The sequence below is a fragment of the Thamnophis sirtalis genome, unplaced genomic scaffold, assembly GCF_051295495.1.
Source record: "Thamnophis sirtalis isolate CommonGarterSnake01/CBP01778 unplaced genomic scaffold, rThaSir2_p1.2 scaffold_1, whole genome shotgun sequence".
Taxonomy (NCBI): domain Eukaryota; kingdom Metazoa; phylum Chordata; class Lepidosauria; order Squamata; family Natricidae; genus Thamnophis; species Thamnophis sirtalis.
The window spans coordinates 110,294,269-110,314,021 of record NW_028261381.1 but is presented as its reverse complement, the minus strand read 5'-3'; the positions used below and the strand labels follow the sequence as shown (position 1 = coordinate 110,314,021).

The 19,753-nt window shown below is 39.9% G+C and overlaps 1 protein-coding gene across 5 annotated transcripts in view; it reads right to left on the bottom strand.

Annotated features, from left to right (window-relative positions):
* The window catches only part of SIPA1L1 (signal induced proliferation associated 1 like 1), a 155,391-nt gene that overhangs the window by 94,154 nt on the left and 41,484 nt on the right, over positions 1-19,753 (bottom strand). For 4 of the 5 annotated variants that reach the window (XM_087721734.1, XM_087721751.1, XM_087721762.1 and 1 more), the window contains one exon: positions 84-190. The exons of the other annotated variant lie outside the window; for it this stretch is intronic. The gene's annotated coding sequence lies outside the window, so the exon portion shown is untranslated. The remainder of the gene's footprint in view (positions 1-83; positions 191-19,753) is intronic. 5 annotated transcript variants of the gene reach the window in all.

Below are 19,753 nucleotides of genomic sequence, written 5' to 3'. Positions count from 1 at the left end.
GAATGCATTACATGTCAGCTAAATGCCTGCATAGTAATCTGTTCTGAATTTTCCAGAGCCTAGGATTTTGGCAAGCAACTTACCCTATCCAACAGCAGAGGACCTGCAAGGAGGTTTCCCCTTTCTCTTCAGTTCTGTACACTGTCCAAAGGAAATGCTGATACTCAGGCAGGCGTAGCAATTTATGATTCTGAAAGAGAAAGTACCACAACAGCAGAATTTTAGGCTAATGCCTTCTAGTTTGCAGATGCAGCTATTTTTTTTAATCTACAGGCGCAGAATGCTCACAATAGTAAGATCAGAACTACAACAACTCTTCAATAATTGAATTCAATTATTAACTAAAATAAAAAAGTATCATTCTTATGCATCTGATAAAGATTTCAGAGATATTTCAATACAGGGTCACTGAGATGGCCTAGTTCACTAACATTAATATGTTGATAATTTGTTATTGTTTTAACCACTCAGCTGTGTCCGACTCAGTTCTGGTGACTTTATAGACAAGTGCTCTCCATGCTACCTGTCAAGCACAGCTTCTTTCAGATGTTGGATATTCATTTTCGTATCAGTTTTGATGTTATCAACCCACTGACTTCTTTGCTTGCCCCTTCTTCTTGATCTATTAACCATTCCTAGCATCACTGACTTCCCGAATGAATTTGCATGCATGACATGGCCAAAATAAATCAGACGTATCTTGTTATCTTGCCTTCTAGTAATGTGTCTGGTTTTATACATTTCAGCACCTCTATTGGTTGTTCTGCATGTCCATGGCATACGCAATACTTTACACCAGCACCATGGTTCAAAGGCTTCAAGCAGCCATTCTTACTCTTATATCCATACATCATTATAGCAATAGCAATAGCACTTAAGTCTTATATACAGCTTCACAGTGCTCTATAGTCAATACAATACAATACAATAGCAGAGTTGGAAGGGACCTTGGCGGTCTTCTAGTCCAACCCCCCTGCCTAGGCAGGAAACCCTATACCGTTTCGGTATAAATGGCTACCCAACATCTTCTTAAAGACTTCCAGTGTTGGGCATTCACAACTTCTGGAGGCAAGCTGTTCCACTGATTAATAGTTCTAACTGTCAGGAAATTTCTCCTCAGTTCTAAATTGCTTCTCTCCTTGATTAGTTTCCATCCATTGCTTCTTGTTCTACCCTCAGGTGCCTTGGAGAATAGTTTGACTCCCTCTGATATTGGAACACTGCTATCATGTCTCCCCTAGTCCTCCTTTCTATTAAACTAGACATACCCAGTTCCTGCAACCGTTCTTCATGTTTTAATCTCCAGTTCCCTCTAAGCAGTTTATAGTGTCAGCATATTGCCCCAAATAATCTGGGTCCTCATTTTACCAACCTCGGATGGATGGAAGTCTGAGTCAACCCTGAGCGTGGTGAGATTTGAACTGTCAAATTGTAGGCAGCCAGCAGGCAGCAGAACTGCAGTACTGCACACTAACCATTGCGCCACCATGGCTCATAGGGAGGGAAGACTAATACTCTAACTAGCCTGCTTATAGTATTTATAACAATATCTTTGCTTTTCCAAATCTTATTCATGTTAACCATTGCAGTGTGGCCTAAGGTTATCCTGTGTTTGATTTCAGGAGTAGAACTGCCATCATGAATAATTTTTAATCCAAGGAAGATTTTAAACTTCTCATGTCCATCTGCAGCTGTTGTCATTATCTTTGTTTTCCTGCTTTGAAGACTCAATCCCACTTTTTCATTTTTATCATTTTTCCAGGTCTTCCTTACCCAGCCATTTGGTTGATTCATCAACCATATTCCAGCCCCAATCTGCATAAATGGGGAAGGTTAGGAAAAGCAATGGGGAGCTACCCTGTAAAAAAAATCTTAGCAAAACACTTTATAGCAATAATATTGATAATACTACAGCATATATTTCTACTCCAGTTGGGCAGGATGCAGTAACAATCTTGACTCAGGTGCCTGGAAGCTGTAAGGGATTGGCTGATGAAACATGCTAAGACTTCCTCTTAGCAGGATAGAATGGCTATTTATTCTGAAGTCTTCTAATTTCAGGACAACTCCATATTTAGTCTGGAAGGCAGTAAATGCCCTCCAAAAGGAGCTTGACCACAATGGTGGGATTCTCCTGGACTTGCAGTGGAGGTTGGAGGCCATGGACAGGAGACCTTTTGCCAGTCGCAACTGTATGTCATTTTCAGCTCTTGGAATGGGATACACTTGCAATTGTGATACATTTTTCACCTTACACTTGAATTAATACAATTTGCTCTGTATGAAACTGTCCTTGAAAACTATACAGGTGACTTACCACCACAATACGACCCAAATTTTTTGTTGCTAAGCAAGACATTTCTTAAGTGAATTTTGATTCATTTTGCGACCTTTGCTGCTACATTTGTTAAGTGAATCACATTAATAAGTTAGTGACATGGTTGTTAAATGAATCTGGTTTCCCCATTGACTTTGTTTATCAGAATGTCACAAAAGGTGACCACATAATCTCGGGCATTGCAACCTTTATAAATATGAGTCAGTTGCCAAGCATCTGAATTTTGATCACATGACCACACTAGCAAGCATGAAAAAATGGTCATAACCCAATTTTTTCAGTGCAATTGTAACTTTCAATGGTCGCTAAATGAACCCTTGTAAGTTGATGACTACCCGTAGTTGCTGCAAAATGCAGCACCCTATCTCACAGTTGATGGCCAGAATAGACAAGGTATGTCTTTGTTGCAGGTGTTTTACTGGCTATCAATTCATTACAGGACATGGCCCAAAATGCTAATTATTTAAAAAGGTCCATGTGGATTGAGTCGAAGACATTTCAAGAACTTCTACTCCATGTATTATTTGCCTATCAAACATCGGAGAAGGCATGCTGCAGGGCATACTGAGAAATGGATGGGGAAAGGCTCTGAAAATGTGCCTTCTCTGCGATAGCCTCCACTCTCTGGATAATTGTGCCTCTGAAGTTAATATTTCCAATAACATTCAGAAGCCCCCTTTCTGTTTCATGAGGATAATTTTAAAAATGTTCCGCAGTACCTTTGGGGAACTAATATATTATTTCAAAGCTCTGAGTCAGTGGGTTTTTATGAGGGGGTTGTGTTAATTTTCACAAATGGAAGATGGATACTGACTACTGCATGTGGGGTTCATTTTTTGTTGTTACTATGGTACTAATTGTAAACTGTTTAGAATCTCTAACTGAAGCAGCATATACATTTTGCCAGTAATAATAATCATAAGGAAAAATGACAACATTGGAATTTGTATATTGATTAAAACAAATGCTGCACCAACTGAATCTTAGGTAGTCTGTGTGATCTCCAGACCAAACCCATGACATAAACTCTTCTATGTATATAATAAATAATCCTGTGAACAAATGGAGATTTGGACCCTGACTACAACATGATCTTCAGAGAGGAGACTGCAGGCGAACTGGAAAACAAAGCGGGAGAGATGAGCTAACTCAGTGAGCTGCTGGTTGAGGCCAGTAAAACATTTCAGACATCAGAGAACATTGCAACTAAGACAGTCTTGACATCATTACCACAAACAATTATTCTGGTTATGATGTTCAGGTCTTGATCAACATCAAAGGCACTGGAGAAAGATTCTCTACCATACACAAAACAGTTTTCTAGGGAAGGCAGGCCGCAGTATGTATTGACAATACAAAATTATCCCAATTACAATGTGAGATGCTGTAACAGAAGCAAGATTTTTGAAATGCGTCCAACTGGAAAAACTGGCAAGGCTAGGCATACTCTGAACAGTTGGGCCAAGATGAAGATTTAGATGAATTGTGCTACTGTTGTCACATGGAATATAGAGGTTATGAATATTGGTAGTATTTCTAATGGGCTGCATCTCAGGAGAACATCATTTATTGCAAGAGTGAAACTTTGCAAGGTCTACTGTGGCTAATCAGAAATTAAAGTATGTATCAATTTAAGTACAGGGAGTAAAATATTCTAAGCCGTTCTTTCAGATATATAGTCAATAAACTAAACATCATCAGCTGCAGTTTCCTTATGAAATATTTTTTTTCTTTATGAATGAACTTTCAATAACACTTAATGAATAATTCATATAATTGATAGCTCTTCCCTGGTCAGACACAATATGAGCATAACTTAACTATATTCCTCTCATTAAGGTAATTAAATATAGCAGTAATGCGAACCTTTTCAACACCGAGGGTCAAAAGGTTGCACAGAAACGTTGCGTGCTCACCTGCTCGTCAGGGCTACACTCTGGAAAAGCTGAACTTCAGGTTCTAGCATGCATGCGCGCCCGATAATCAGCTGGCCAGCACACATGCGGGTTTTCGGCATTGCTGCATGGACGAAGGGAACACGCTCTGGAAAAGCTGAACTCCTGGGTCCCAGCTTGCATGCGCACCTGACAATCAGCTGGACGGCGTGCATGTGCACATTGGTTTTTGGCATGGCTATGCGTGTGGACAGCTGATCATCATGTGCACATGCGTGCCAGAAACCCAGAAGACAAACATGCAAGGCTGCGCATGCTGGGCAACATGGCTCCGCATGCCATTAGGTTCGCCATCAAGGAAATATCAAGGGTTATTTTAGATCAGGGGCGTCAAACTTGATTTCATTGATGGCCGCATTAGGGTTGTGTTTGACCTTGGGGGAAAGGGGGACGTGGCCAGCTTGACCTCACTCGTGTCGTGGGTGCCTATGTGGGCTGAGTGCTCTGCCAGCGAAAATGGGTTCCCGAAGTCCGTTTTTGGCTGCAATGGCTTCCTGCAAGCCTCTGCCAGAGAAAACAGAGCTTGAGAGGCCGCCCATGGGCCTCCCGAGCTCCATTTTCGCTGGCAGAGGCACCATGGGCCTGTCCTTTGCTGTTTCTATGGTGTCCCCACGGGCTAGATCTAACTACCCTGCAGGTCAGATCCGGCCCCCAGGCCTTGAATTTGACACCCGTTTTAGACAACACAATTTTACTGCCACAATCTTGCCACTTTCAAAAGTGACCACCAAGGGACACTTAAGCCTAGCCCCACTAAATAAATACTGTAGACCAGTAAGAGTTCTTACTGCTATCTCTGCAGTGATTAGAAGAGAACTTTAAGATATGGCAAAAACCCAACTGTTTTATGTCCCATTATTTGTAAAACCCTATCAAAGCCCCTAATCTATTATGATGACAGATAGCTACTAGACAGAGAAACCAAAGGTGCAAATTACAAATACTATTATATTTATGAAATTAGTACATTATAACAGGTTTGGGATTTTGTAAATGGAAAGTAGCTTGATTTAACTTGATAAATATTTGGGGTCTGGACAGCATTTAGAAAATCTGAAGCAAAAATTCTGAAATATTATTTTTGCTGACATTTTTGGCAAAAATCTTATGGGAGGAATAGTAAATCTGCTTATCTTTTCACAAGCTTATGATAATATATATCTGCATCAGAAACTTTAAAATAGTTTTTTTTTTCTTTACTCAGAGCTGCACATTGTAATTCTTCAGGTAAAACTGAAATGCATCATAATTCTGCACACAGCTCCTCTATTTCCTTTTTCATTAATTTTAAATTACAGATCTGCTGTGCAAAAAAGGTTTAAATTTCTGGCAAAGTTCAAGTATGACATGGAAGACCGCCTACACTGCAGAGGAAGCAATAAAAACTACTAGCAGAACTAGATAAAAAACATAATACTGTAGGATGGAGAGGGAGGCAAAAATAAAGAAAACTGATCTCTATTATAGCTTCTCACATTTCCTGATGAAACAGATTTGGCAAGCTTGGATAATGGATTTTGCCTAGAGACAAAAGTACTACATTTAAATCTAAATAAAAATCCTATGTAGGATTTGATGCCATTGAAAACTGATGGCAAAATAACAGATTTGCAGCAATTAATATTGAAGGTTTTTTGAAGAATAAGAATGGAGACAAGGGCAAGTGATCTTTGAGAAACAAATCATTCTTATTTCCACACTTAACTCCCAACCCACCCAAAACATTGAACATGGATGAAAATGATAACACTAAAATTTAGGTGTTTCTGGGGGGGGGGTGTAGGGGTAGAAAATGTGACATATTATGGATTCCCCTGCAACAGTATAAGCAGAATTAGAAGATGATAGGAACACATTATATGTTCTTTCTGAATTTTAATGTATAAGTTATTTTACTATCATATATTCAGGAGCAACATCTGTAAAGTTTAGGATTCAGACTAAGTCTATTTCTCCATGAACAGGTTCCTGACACCACTTATTGGCCGCAATCAAATATTCTTGGTATTTTTTTATTTATAAAATTAACCTAATTTCCAAGACTGCAAGGAGCAGAATTACTTCAGCGACAGACATCATATCATTACACTAAGATGTCTGACATTAAACTATAAAAGTATTAACCTATATTTAAATATATAAGAATTAAATTATCACAATCCCAAATTTCACAATTCATATTAAGTAACTCAATCCATTTTTCAAAAGCTGCAATTACCACCAGTCCTTTTACACGAAATATTTTCAAAATGCACACACATATCCCAACTTAAGTCCTAATCTTCCCTTTAGTGGAAAAAGAAAGAGTTTCAGTAACCCATCAGGGGTTAAGAAAATAACATACAATATGCTATTAATTTAAACTTGACTGTTTGTTCATTTCTCAATGGTTTGAATGTATTGGGCTTCAACATGTTACAAGATTGAGCCACGTTACACAATTCTGATATATGCAACAACAAATGCCTAGTCTGATAACACTACTAGAATTCAAAGAATTTCATTTCCCTCTAAATTAGTATTTGCACTATTAGCATCACAGTTTTAAGATATCATTCCAAAAACATTCTGGCTTTCTGCAGAAGTCATTCAGAATATTCTCAATCTGTTATTAATATAAGTCAGGGAAGTTCATACATTTCCATTTAGACTAAGCTAAAGTAATTCATAAATCCAAAGATTGCTGTCCTACTTCTGTCAGTAATGTAATAGAACAATTTAAAAGAGATTACTTATAACAAACCTGAACATTAACTAAGAATTCTATTCTATTAGGAACTTCTCTTTCTCCCTTACCATACATACTGCTGGATAGACTGGTTAAAATATCCAACATCCAAGGAAGCTGCTAAAAGAATAAAGAGACTTTCTTGTTCTTCATTGTTTTGAAGAACATTATTATTATGAAGATGTCTATTATGTAGCATGCATGAAAACAAATAACCACAAATAAACCACAAACAAAGACGATTAGGGGACTGGAGGCTAAAACATATGAGGAATGGTTGCAGGAACTGGGCTACGTCTAGTTTAATGAAAAGAAGGACTAGCGGAGACATGTTAGCAGTGTCCCAATATCTCAGGGGCTGCCTCAAAGAAGAGGGAGTCAAACTATTCTCCAAAGCACCTGAGGGTAGGACAAGAAACAATGGGTGAAAACTAATAAAGGAGAGAAGCAACTTAGAAGTAAGGAGACATTTCCTGACAGTTAGAACAATTAATCAGTGGAACAGAAGACCTGGACCTTGGACTAGAAGACCTCCAAGGTCCCGTCCAACACTGTTATTCTATGATGAATTATATGATGCTTTGAAGTAATTTTATTACTTTTATTTTAAAAATTATATACTGAGTTACTGATACAAAAACGACCTATTTACTTTTTGTCTCTAAAGGCAACAAAGTATGGAAATCACAGTTTTCTAGTACTTTCTCCATCACTTGATGCATCTAGCAATGAAAACGCTCCTGAGTTCATTGAAGCCTGATACTCCACAAGCAATTCCATCAACAGACACATTGACCTACAAATAGTTACAAACCCTTCAGAATTCAAATCAACTGCACAGCCAACCAAAGACTGCACCGACCCTCAATCAACCCACGCAACCCCTCCCACCAGTTCATCTTCCAATGACCCTGACCTGATATAACCTCCCTATCACAAGACCCATCACAAGACTCATGGATGACTCACAGCTGATCCATCACAACACTTGACACCCACACCTGAAGCCCTTATAAACAGAAGAACATTCCCTAAACTCTGCTGTAGATGTTACCTAACCTGGTAATGAAACGTTGAGAAACTAACCCATAAACTCGGAAAACAAACCTTCACCCTCATTCTACAACTGAGCTACAGATATTCGCCACTATTGTAGAAGTGACATTTTATTTAGAAAACGATAATAAAAAGTGGTGTGAAAGTGAGTAAGAAAATAAACTAAGAGGCACATATAATCCTTTCCTTGCTATGTTCCTGTAATCCCTTAATTAGCAAAATATTAAAATGGGGGCTGGAGAAAGAGAGATTTCATGTTGATTCATATGTCAATGAAGAAAAACATACTGGGCCAACAGAAGAGAATCTATGTAGCTCAGGGTTGATCTGTGGGGTCTCAGATGCTCTCTGACCTTAGCAATCTGCTTGCAGATGTTTCATTACTCAACTAGAGAACAAGAAATAGGATTCCACATGCCTCACTCATGATGCTGACTGTTTGCAATGAAGAGCTTCACTTACTTATGAAGGCTAATCGTTCATAGGAAGACTTGGAAAATAAGAACCTTAATTAGCAAACAAATTCCATTAACAGAAACAATATCCACTGCACACAGTAACCATTTATATCTGAATAGGAACAAAAGGAAAATGAAGTTAGCATGCTGTAATAGTAGTAATGCTATTTTTTGTCCTGTTCCTGTACAATTTTGGAGCATGGTTATGACCATTACATACAGAATATGCATGAGATCATACAATTGTCTCACATATTCAAATTGCTTGGGGGAAGTATCTATGTGGGATTGTTTCAAGACAGTTGCAATCCTAAGGCACAAGGGAGGGAAACTGAGCAACGTAGTGGTTTTTAATGCTTGCCCATAATTTATCCTGCCTAATAATCATTAAATTCAGGGCTACATCCACTTTGGGTCTACATAATATAATTTTGTTAAAAAAAAAAAGCTACCAAGAACATTTTGAAGCATTTGAATGAACGAAGACTTGCAGAAAAAGCCTAAGATAATTTTAAAAGTTTCTTTCAACATATAAATAACAAAAAAAATTCAAGGGAATAGTCAGTCCACTAAAGAGAGAACATAGTAAGGAAATAACCGGCAGTAGAGAGAAAGCAGAGCTGCTTAATTCATTCTTTGCAACAGTCTTCATACAAAAAGAGACTACAGCCCAACCTATCAAAAACCTAACCGTAAAAGACAGACTAGAAATAAAAATTAAAATAATCAAGAAAATGGTAATAGAACATATGTCTGACCTTGATGAACATAAATCACCAGGAAGTGATGGATTACATCTGAGAGTTCTGAAGGAGCTGGCAGATGTTATTTCAGAACCATTGTACCATATCTTTTTAAAATCCTGGGAGTACTGGGGAACTGCTAGAGGATTGGAAAAGAACTAATGTGATCCCATCTTCAAAAAAGAAAAAAAGAGACCCAGAAAACAACCAATCAGCCTAACAGCAATACCTGGGAAAATACTGGAAAAAATAAGCTACCCCACCGGGGATTTTGCTGGCCGCCAAGGTACTCACGCCTCTGAGGAATAGCAAGTTTCACTTTAAATCAGTCTTTCTTTCTTTCTTTGCAATTTTGCAAGGAAATCAGGATGACACAGCCCTCCAGTTGGGGACTGAGTCGATAACTGGGTATTACCTGGTGACTAGGGCGTGGTCTAAAGAGCTTATCGGACTTAGTCCAATCAACGAGGATGAAGTTAACCCATCCTGGATACTCCTCCCCTCACTATGGAGAACAGACCAGGCCAAATGAATCTTATTTCATTTTTTGACAAAGTGATTAAATTAGTAGACCAGTGAAATGCTATGGACATAGTATATTTAGACTTCAACAAAATATTCGACAAAGTAGACCACAACCTACATTTGGTAAGCTAGAAAAGTGTGGGATAGATATCCATCAGATGGATTTGTAACTGGCTTACATACCATATTCAATGAGTAGTCCTTAAATGGTACTACATCTACATGGAGGGAAGTAAGCAGGGGAGTACCACAAGGTTCCATCTTAGGCCCAGTACTCTTCAATACCTTCATAAATGACTTATATGAGGAAATAGAAGGGGAACTTATCAAATTTCCAAATGACACTAAGCTAGCAGGAATAGCCAACACTCCAGAAGATAAACTCAGGATCCAAAAAGATCTTGTCAGACTTAACAATGGGCCCTGTTGTGACTCAGCAGAAGTTTGCTGTGAGTTGAGTCGGGATGCAGGAATAACAATGCAGCTGGGGCTCATTAGTGTCGTCTTCTGGAGATAAAAGGACAGATGGTGCCACGGCCTGGTTGCAGAAGTCAACGTTCATCGTTCATTCGTGGTTCGTCGTTCGTGGAGAATTCAGTTCCGTTTCTATTTGAGTTTGTGAGACACTTGGATAAGTGATTTTGCTTCTTGAAAACTTGGTGCTGTAAGAGTTTTGTTTCTGCATTCTGCTGCGTAACCCTTGTTTGCAAGAGACTATCTATGTTTATTTTGGGCTCGCAGCCAGCGTGAACCAGGACTGATAGTTATTTCCTTTTAAGTCTGTCTGACTGTCATCTGTTAACAAGCGAAGAAGGGGGGTCAGAACAGGGTCCTAGCCAGCAAAATGAAATTCAATGTAGAAAAAAGCAAAGTTTTACATCTGGGCAGGAAAAACCAAAGCTACAAGTACAGATTAGGTGAAACCTGACTCAAAAACAATAACTGTAAGAGGGACCATGGGAGTCCTAGTGGACGATCACTTAAATATGAGTCAGTAGTGTGCAGCAGCAGCCAAAAAAACTAATATAATCCTTGGTTGTATAAACAGAGGCATAGAATCAAAATCATGTGAAGTATTAGTACCGTTTTATAAAGCCTTAGTTACGCCACACCTAGAATACTGCATATAGTTTCGGTCACCACATTAAAAAAAAGGATGTAGAGATTTGGGAAAAAGTGCAAAAAAGAGCAACTAAGATGATTAAAGGCAGGAGACTAAAACCTATGAAGAACGATTGCAGGATTGGGGTTGGCTAGTCTAGAGAAAAGAAGGGCTAGGGGTGACATGATAGCAATATGCCAGTATTTAAGAGACTGCAACAAAAAGATGGGGTCAATTTATTTTCCAAAGCACCAGAAGGCAGAACAAGAAACAATGGATGGAAACTAATCAAGCAGAGAAGCAACCTGGAATTTTAAGAAGAAACTTCCTAACAAGGACAATTAACCAGTGGAACATCTTGCCTTCAGAAGTTGTGGGTGTTTCATCACTGGACGTTTTTAAGAAGAGACTGGAAGTCAATTGTCTAGGGTCTCCTGCTTGAGCAGCAGGCTGGACTAGAAGACCTCCGAGGTCCTTTCCAGCTCTAACTGTAAATGTAATGTCCTTGTAGAACAAATGTCTAATTTAAAAGCTCTCAAGCAATAAGATGACCAGCAAGGTTGACAACTAGAAGTATACAAAACAGTTTGAAGATAAATCATTGTGAGTGATCTACACTGAAAACAAAGCACAACAGTTCTGCTGCTATCTAGCATTTCATCCTTTTTGAGGCAATGTGACTAGACATTACTCTAGGCTCGGTTAAGTATCTTTCTGTGCTTGGAAGATATCTGACAGGGCAAGAACAAATTTGAAAAACTTCTCTAGCTCATATCGACTGCAACATCATACAAGAGGGCCAAAGGGAGGAGATTTGTCCATTCGATTTTAAGGTGCAGACTGACTCCAAAAATTCAATCTAGAAATAAGTAATATGCCATTGCAGCTAAATCTGTTGTAAATAAAAATAGTGTTGACACACCAGCTTAAAATGAGGAAAAACGCATAAACAAGGTTTAAGCCTTTTTCAAGGGACACAGACAGTAAAGTATAGATGAACAATAGTTTTAAGAATGTTTTTAAAAAACAGGTATGAGTCAAATATTTTTTTTAAGTACATAGCAGAAAAGTTGTTATATAATAATATAAATTTGTTTTTGATTTTGCTAAAAGTTTCAATTATGTATACAACTATTCAATAACATTTCTTTAATAAGCACAATACAAGATTAAAAATTGTTTTTTCACTGTATTTATACAGCACAACGTATTTGCGGTGAGTCATTTTTGCATGCATTTGAAAAAAAAAGACATGCATAATTTAATAGTATGTGAAAATATGCAAGCCCCAAATAATAGTTTAATTTGCCAATTTATCTTTTTCTTACCAGCCTGAAAACTGAAACACAAAATAGTTAAATTCAAATCGCATGAGAAAAACCAAAATCACAAATATGAAAACAGATTTTTATTCACTTATGATGCAATAGGAATATCTTCATTTCATAATTATTTTTAAAACTACTGCCATTTAAGTCAGCCAGTCCCTTAATGGAAGGTTTTTAAAAAAAAAACACTTTATAATGAATTATATCTAACTCAAAAAGTGCTTATAATTTAGATTCCACTATGTAAATCAGTACTGTGGTACCTCGATACCCATCATTAATTGGGTCTGGGAGGCAAGATAGTAGCAAAACCAACAAACAGGAAAGGGAAGCAAGTCAAGAAATCCAGTTTGACATCCCTGCTGTAAATCTTAAAGATTAACCCATTTATTATTACAAAAATTCTAGTCCACCACAATGCATAAGATTCATAGACTTTAGTCCCATATTCTATAGTCTATATTATTTATAAAGATGATTGTTTATTTACTGAAGACACAAAAATATATTTTGTAATGTACAGAGGATTGTTTTACATTGATTACATGTGTTGTAATCATACAGTACTTTATTTTATGTTCCCAGCATTTCAGAAACTGAAACTGCATACAACTTATTTTCAAAGAGAGAAAGAACAAAGCTTAACCTATCTTGAGGTAATCATTACACCTTGATGTGCAAATGAAGCTCAAGAGACATGTCTCTTTCAGTATTCAACTCCATGGTATGTGCACATAAATATGCTTTATTAACTATAATAGCCTTGCATAACCTGTTATACAACATGTTTATTTGAAGAGATAGGTAAAATAGAATAAATTATTTATTGCTTTACTGCATGTGCTAAGTTCATACTATACATTTTAAAAAATAACACAAAATGGAATTCTAACAAGATAATTAAGGCCAGATAAAGTCAAAGGAAATGTGGAATGTTTAAAATAAAAGTAAAGACTGATGTACAAGATATATTACAAAGACAAAATGAATGTATTTGTTGAACAATATTTTAAATATCCCAAAATGACAACAATGTAATTTTTTCTTATCTTTTCAGCAATATTTGCATATAGTAAATAACAGGTTTCACACTTCAAAGAGTTGGGGAGCTTATTAAGTAACTGATTACTTAATTAAATATTTAATTAAATGGCTCAAGATGACATTCTACTGAAAAACATTGACATTTTTTCCCCTCATGGTATGTCTTCAGTTAACCTGAATTACTTTTATGGCAAAAAAAAAACCAACTGCCTAATACCATTGATGCCAGCAAAACTCTCCCAATCCAACAACAGATATAAACATCAAGAGCTCATAATAGTTTGCCTCTCATTCACACACACATATATATAAACAAACCTGATGCCAAAAATAATCTTGGTTATCCACAAGCCATTCTTGTTGGCAGACACTGAATGCAGCTGGTAATAGAGAAACATATTTTGTCTGATTCTGTAAGTAATATATACTTAGAAGAACTTACAACCACTAGATACCCTTCTCAAAATTTATGTAATCCCTGTTAAATTCATCCAAGTTGGCTGTATCATGAAAGCTTCTAATAACCACTTCCAGTTTCAATTCTGTTTTATGAAGTACTTTTCTTAATCTGTCTGAAATCTTCTTCTATTCAGCTACATTAGATTATCACAAGGTATGGTTACTATCAGAAATGGTTAAAAACACAATCCCGATCCTTTTCTCCATATTATACCTAATACACTTCCATTACATATGAATCAGTTATGTTTTTCCCCTAAGCCATCAACACTGTCATTTATTCTATTAGAAAAGTTATGTCAGCACCTGGAACGTTTGGCTTCTCCTTCTCTCCAAGTTCTCCAACACACGTGCCATATGCCAAATAAATAAAATAAAACATAACAATGGGTGTTGGTGGAAATCCAATTAGAAAAGAATTGGACAAATGCTGTAAATATTGCTTCGATTCTCCGTATTCATTGTAACAGAACATAGTAAAAAGAGTGCCTTGTTTATCCCTTAGTAACACACAAAATTGCAAGAAGCTATTAGCGAAAGATACTGAATATCTCTGGTTCAATATGAAGACCTCCTCCCAACCATAATCAAATCTTAGCACCTGAAAGATGACGTCTGATTGGTTAATAGTCACCACTTATGTAAAACTACAGCTACAATGTGCTTGCTCAGTGGTATAACATTGGTAGGTAACTATGGCAATCTGTCCCAAACAAATTTTGAATAATACTATCGTGCCTGGAGCAGCCAAAGATGCCGTGCCGAGAGTTACCAGGCACTAGTGAAAAGTACTGATCCTGGCACCTTTGTTGCCATGTTGGACGCTACCAGGGCATGGCACAAGCTTGAGCTATGGATGACATACAGTCATTTGATATGGCATACCTCAGAGGTAGAAACAGCAACTGGTAACCAATGGACGCTCTTTCAACCTTAAAAGCCCTGTCAAGCAAGCACAACTGACCCAGCATGAGCATCCATGAGGCAATAGGGTGAGATATTAAAACACAACCGAAGTGCTGTACTGCTATAAATAACATTTTGATTTACTGCTACATTATAAGCCACCAGCAGCACTAGATAAGGAAATAGATGATCCAGGGCCATCTTCTAATGAATAAAGTTGAGCAAAACAGAGATTGTTGCAGTTACTAAACAAGTGTTAAACATGCAAAGCATGATCAAGTCACTGCGGACATTGAAAGCAGACGGGTCTGTAAAAGTTGATTATATTCACATACCTATTCTCTATAGAAAAAGTAGGCCTCGTTCAATTAGAAACTTCTTGTTACTGTGATCATTTTCAAAAAGAAAGATAAGATATGATGTTAAAGATAGCATGGAATCAGCCTCATGTTTATAGCTAGGTCTTCTGTAGCTCAGCAGAGCACACCTAAAACCAATATAAAAATCTTCCACACAGGAAGAACAATGCAGCTTTAGATCATGTTGTCGCTATGTAGACAGATTTTCACTCTCATGCAAGCTGTACTATATATGAGGATGGAAAGCAAACTATTATTTTGTTAATTGATTTCAAGAATGCCTTTGGTAGCATCCACCAGGGCTCTAAATGAAAGGCTCTTTTAGTAATCAGCATATCCAGCAAAATTATCCAAGCAATTACTATCCTTTATGGCAGCATCACTTCTAGGTTTGAAGTATATGAATATACTTAAGTTCATATATTTTATATAGCCGTCATGCCAGGCTTATTATATGCAGCAGAAGGGGGGAAAGATACTGCGCAGAAGTTGAAAGTGTTTCAGAAAAGTTGTTTAAAGACAATCCTGGGCATTTCCTTGTGTGATTTATGGTGGATGAGGATTCAATAGCTACGTGATCAATACTCCATAATTGAGAATAAGATCTGGCAATCACATTTTATTGGTTTTGAATGGATGCATACCTACATAGGTGATAGCGGGAATCCAAAAGAAAAACTAGATAGAAGCTGAAGGATGGCAATTATACCCAAATCTCACAGAATTTACAGCATCTGCTTAGGACAAAGAACACTGGAATGGTGTTATAGAGATTATTACCCATGGCTACCACAACTCACCAACAGTCTACAATTTGCAGGAACATTCTGCCTACGCATGAATGAATGATGTTAAAGGCTCATACTCTGCTCATTAATTTAAGTTGTATAGAAGCCAACAATGAATGAATGAAAACTTCATTACTTACAGTGCAAGTAAAATGCTGTCAGCATAAAACACAGATTAATAATAAAGGACAGTGTAAAAGAATACAAAGTTGATATACTTACAATTTTAAAATATTGTTCTGAAATGTAACTCAAGTGCTGTTTCAGGACTCAGTTACATGAGTATGAGGAAAAGGGCATTGGTACTTACATGATACACCTATTCTCATAGTGGGGGAGGAGTATCCAGGATGAGTTAACTTCATCCTCGTTGATTGGACTGAGTCTGATAAGCTCTTTAGACCACGCCCTAGTCACCAGGTAATACCTAGTTTCGACGAAGAACTCTATCAGACTCAATGTGTCATTCACTCTTAGACATTGATGTAGATTCAAACCTTTATTTGCTCATATATTTCTTTAACACTCTAGATATACAACCAAAACATAACATTTCCAATCCATTACAACTCAGGGAGGGGCTGGATACTCCTCCCCCACTATGAGAATAGGCGTATCAGGTAAGTACCAATGCCCTTTCTCCATAGTGAGGGGAGGAGTATCCAGGATGGGACGTACGAAAGCCCACACGTCCCTAGGGAGGGTTCATACCTATTGTATATATCAATGTAGGTCTATGCTCAACCCTATGCCTGGTGAGATGTCTCTTCCCATCTGTGCACCGCCTGCAATACCCTACGTCCAAAAACTGCCTCCGCCGAAGCGAAGGAGTCCAATTTGTAATTCCTCACAAATAGTGAGAAGACCATGTGGCTGCCCTTCAGATCTCAGTCAAGGAGACCTACGAGGCCCAGCCAAATGATGTGGCCGTGCTTCACGTAGAATGTTCCGTAATAGCCCTGGAGTTTGCAGCCTTCGTGCTTGGTACATGGTTGCAATACAGGTCCCTAACCACCTGCTTATAGTGGTAGAGGTTACCTTGTTTTCCAGGGACCACGGCTGGAAGGAAACGAACAAGGGCTCTAATGTTCTGGTTGGCAGGGTTCATTTGGGGTAGATCCTCAGCGCCCTCCTCACGTCCAAGGTGTGCTACTTTCTCTCCAAGGGATGAGAGAGGTCCAGACAGAAATTGGGCAATATCAGCTCTTGTGATCGGTGGAAATAAGAGCACGCCTTGGGTATGAAGGAGGGGTCCAGTCCCCTCCTGATGGAATACACATAAATCTTCCCTGGCAGACAGAGCCTGAAGTTCAGATATCCGCCTAGTGGAAGTAATGGCCAAGAAGGCCACCTTGAGTGTCAAGAATTTGAATGAGATTGTTCATAGTGGCTCAAAGGGAGGGCCTGTCAGAGCGTCCAGCACCCTATGTAAGTCCCAGGAAGGGTACCTGTGTACCATGGGCAGTCTAAGATTAGAGGCCCCCTTGAGAAACCGCTTGACCATGGGGTGCTGAGTTAGTGTCTGAGACCTACCGCACAGGAATACTGAGACCTGCCGCCTAATAGTGTTCGGAGCCAACCCTCGGTCCAGGCCCACCTGAAGGAAGTCTAGCACCTGTGACACTGAGGCCTGAACCAGGTCATGGTTCCTGGTGGCGCATCATGTGCAAAAGACGCGCCACATAGCGCTGTAGATATGCTCCGTGGAAGGCCTGCGAGCCACCTGGATCATCTGTATGACCTTGGAGGAGAAATTGTCCTCCCTCAGGATGCTCTGCTCAAGCGCCAGGTGGTTAACTGAAGCCACTGAGGGTCCAGATGTTCCAACGATCCCTGCCTGAGGGAGATCATCTCCTGGGGAATCCTCCAGGGCCTGTCCACCAAGAGAGACCTGAGGTTGGCGAACAAAGGCCGTCGGGGCCAATGTGGGGCAATCAGGACAACCTCCACTCCCACCCGTAAGATCTTCTGGATGACCCTGGCAATGGTGGAAAGGCATACAGGAGTCCCCGAGGCCACGTGCATTGGAGAGCATCCACCCCTTCTGCTTTCTGAGTTGGGTACCTGGAGTAAAACCATAGGCATTGAGCATTGAGGGGGGTGGCAAACAGGTTGACCTTTGGGTGGCCGAAACATTCCGCCACTGCCTCGAAGATTGCTGGTTGCAGCTTCCACTCCAAATTGTCCACTTTGGTCTGGCTGAGCCAGTCGGCCCTGACGTTGTCCACCCCTGCTATATGCTCTGCAGTTATAGAGACTAGGTTTCTTTCAGCCCAAAGCCCCAGTCTCTTGGTCTCCAGCATGAACGACTTTGATCTGGTCCCCCCCCCCATCTGTTTATGTGTGCCTTGGTGGTTCTGTTGTCTGTGAGTATTAGAATATGACACCTCTTGACAGAGTTGCAAATCTGTCTGAGGGCCAGGCGGACTGCCCTGAGCTCCAACCAATTTATGTAGTGAATCAATTCCACCTGGCTCCGTTGTCCCTGCGCCATCTGGGACCGCAGGTGGGGCCCCCCATCCAAACATACTGGCATCCATAGTGACCCTCACCCAGTCCGGAGTTCTGAAGACTTCCCCTTTTGTTAACGCTGGGGATGTCCACTCTATTAGGGAGTGGGATACTTCTGCTGATAGGAGGACCTTGATCTGGAAGTAGTTCATGTGCCTTCGCTGGAATGGTAAAAGGAACCACTGGAGGTCTCTGGTGTGAAGGCGCACCCAAGGGACAATGCTGATGGCAGACACCATCATGCCTAGCAACCTGGACAATGTAGCTAGGGACACCCTCCGCTCCCTGTATACCTGGGAAACCAGCTCCTTGAGATTCTGCTGCCTTTCGGCCGACAGGGACACTATACCTGACACTGTGTCTATCAGGGCCCCTAAATGCGTCAGCCTAGTGGAGGGGTGCAGATGGCTTTTGGCCAGATTGACCGAGAATCCGTGGTCTCTTAGAGCTGACATGGTGATGTCTAAATCCCATAGAGCATCCTTAAAGGAGAATGATTGTAACAGCAGTCATCTAGGTAGCATTGGATTCAAATAGGCTTTAACCTTAGATATGCTGCCAATGCCACCATTACCTTCGTGAAAACTCGGGGGGCAGAAGACAACCCAAAGGGTAAGGCCCGATATTGGAAGTTGTGCCCTAGGTAGCAGAACCTGAGATATTTACGGTGATCAGGGGTTATGGGTGTATGTAGGTAGGCCTCCGTGAGATCTATGGAGTTGAGGAAATCCCCCTGTCTAATCCTTTCTAGTATAGAATACAGCGAATGCATTTTGAACCTCCGGTAGCATATGAACCAGTTTAGCCTCTTCAGGTTCTAGACTCGCTCTCCAGCTGCCCGAGGCCTTGGGATCACAAAAAGAATGTAATAATAACCCTGACCTTGTTGATCTAGAGGCATCAGCTGGATAGCCCTGATGTCCAATAGGTGTTGAATGGTTTCCTGCATCAGTTGCCTCCGGATCGGGTTATTTGAAAAAAGACATATCCGGAAGAAGCTTGGGGGGCTGGAGAGGAACTCGAGTGAAAGGCCAGATCGGATGGTGGACTGAACCCCCGCATCAGAGGTAGACAGGTCCCAACAGTTGGTGAAATACACCAAGTGCCCCCGATGGGAGGTGAACTGGGCCTAGGGTTAGTTCTTGCGGAAGGAGCGCCCGCCACCACCTCCTCCATCCCCTCGAAAGGACCGCTTCTGCTGCCTGCCCCTTTGCTACCTCTCTGGAGGTATCTCTGCCTGGGGGTGGTAACCTCCTTGGTACTGCCGAAACCCTGAATACCCAAAATCCGACCCCCTGAATAAATCCTTACCCCGGAAAGAGGACCTATAGTCCTGACCATGGCCGGTGGTGCGTCTGGAGTAGGGAGTCGCTCTGAAGCTGTTCTTCCTCGGAGCGGTGAGAGTACCTTCCACTTGTCCTTGTTCTCTATCAAGAAGGGGTCCAGAGCTGTG